The following is an 886-nucleotide window of genomic DNA, read 5'->3' on the forward strand; positions in this document are numbered from 1 at the left end:
CACACACACACACACACACACACACACACACACACACACACACACACACACACACACACACACACACACACACATTTGGAAGAACAATGCCCCTTCTTCAGATTCTTTTAACCCTTATCCCTGCTGGTTCCCTGAGGGCTTTGTAAATCAATAAAAAGCTTCATGGATGCACTTTTTCAGCTGGGGTGTACTCAGCATTATGGACAGTAATCCCGACCACCCCTCACCCCATCTGATAAACACTCCAGACAATTTCATGTGACGTTCACAAACCCACTGCCCCACATTTTAACCGCCAATGGTTACAGGAAAGGGGAGACGGTAACTAAATAGAATTTCAATTTCCTTTCCTTTTGCAAAAATAACTTACAAAAAAGCAAGCGAATTTTCATATGCAGAAGAGGATATTTTCTTTACTCTTTTCTTGAAAGTACAGCAGCCCTCCCCCCTCTGCTCTTCCTCTTTCTGTATCCATTCTGCAGTATCTTTCTCTAGGCCAGATCCTCCTGTCCTCCCCCATATCCCAAAACAATACGCTGGGGCCCCCTGCTCCTACAGACCTGGAGGAACATATGTTTTATTTTTAGAGCTCACTCCCTCAGCCCACGCTAGTAAAGGGAAAAAAGAGAAAAGCCCTCCCGCCATATATGGTTTCTGAAAGAGCTGAAGTAAGCACAAAAGCATGTCAGCATGATCCTCAAAAAGCAATGCAAGCCATCACCCAAATATTGTCTGTAATTTCCTTTTTGACCATTTAATGAAAAATGAAACAACTAGAAGAAATACAAAGGTATGCTTTGTTTTATAAACTCTCCTCTATTCTTTCCTTCTCTTTCACTGTCTTCCTCTGCCCATCTCTTCCCCTCTTTCCAGGAGATGACACATA

Source organism: Etheostoma cragini, chromosome 15, assembly GCF_013103735.1.
Source record: "Etheostoma cragini isolate CJK2018 chromosome 15, CSU_Ecrag_1.0, whole genome shotgun sequence".
NCBI lineage: Eukaryota > Metazoa > Chordata > Actinopteri > Perciformes > Percidae > Etheostoma > Etheostoma cragini.